The sequence below is a fragment of the Leptodactylus fuscus genome, chromosome 6, assembly GCF_031893055.1.
Source record: "Leptodactylus fuscus isolate aLepFus1 chromosome 6, aLepFus1.hap2, whole genome shotgun sequence".
Classification (NCBI taxonomy): Eukaryota; Metazoa; Chordata; class Amphibia; order Anura; family Leptodactylidae; genus Leptodactylus; species Leptodactylus fuscus.
The window spans coordinates 69,106,261-69,106,549 of NC_134270.1; positions in this window are offsets into that span (position 1 = coordinate 69,106,261).

Consider the following 289-nt stretch of genomic DNA (forward strand, 5'->3'; position numbering starts at 1 on the left):
GGAAACCTATTCAGTTCCTTGTGCAGTTCAGTAAAGTCACAAACAAGGAAACTGCACCGGGGAAAACTTTGTGTCACTTCACTGATAGGGAGCTGGTTAATGATTTGTTGCTGGTATTTATGTGGCTTATAAAACAGGAGTGTCCCCCCCCCCCCCCCCCCCAGTGACACCATCTTCAAAACAAAGCAGCAGGGGAGAGTGCCGGTAATTGTAGGAGATGGAAATAGTGGCCAGGCAGGAATTAGGGTTGGGTGTGATCAAGTGTAAATGTACCATAGAACCAGCCAGT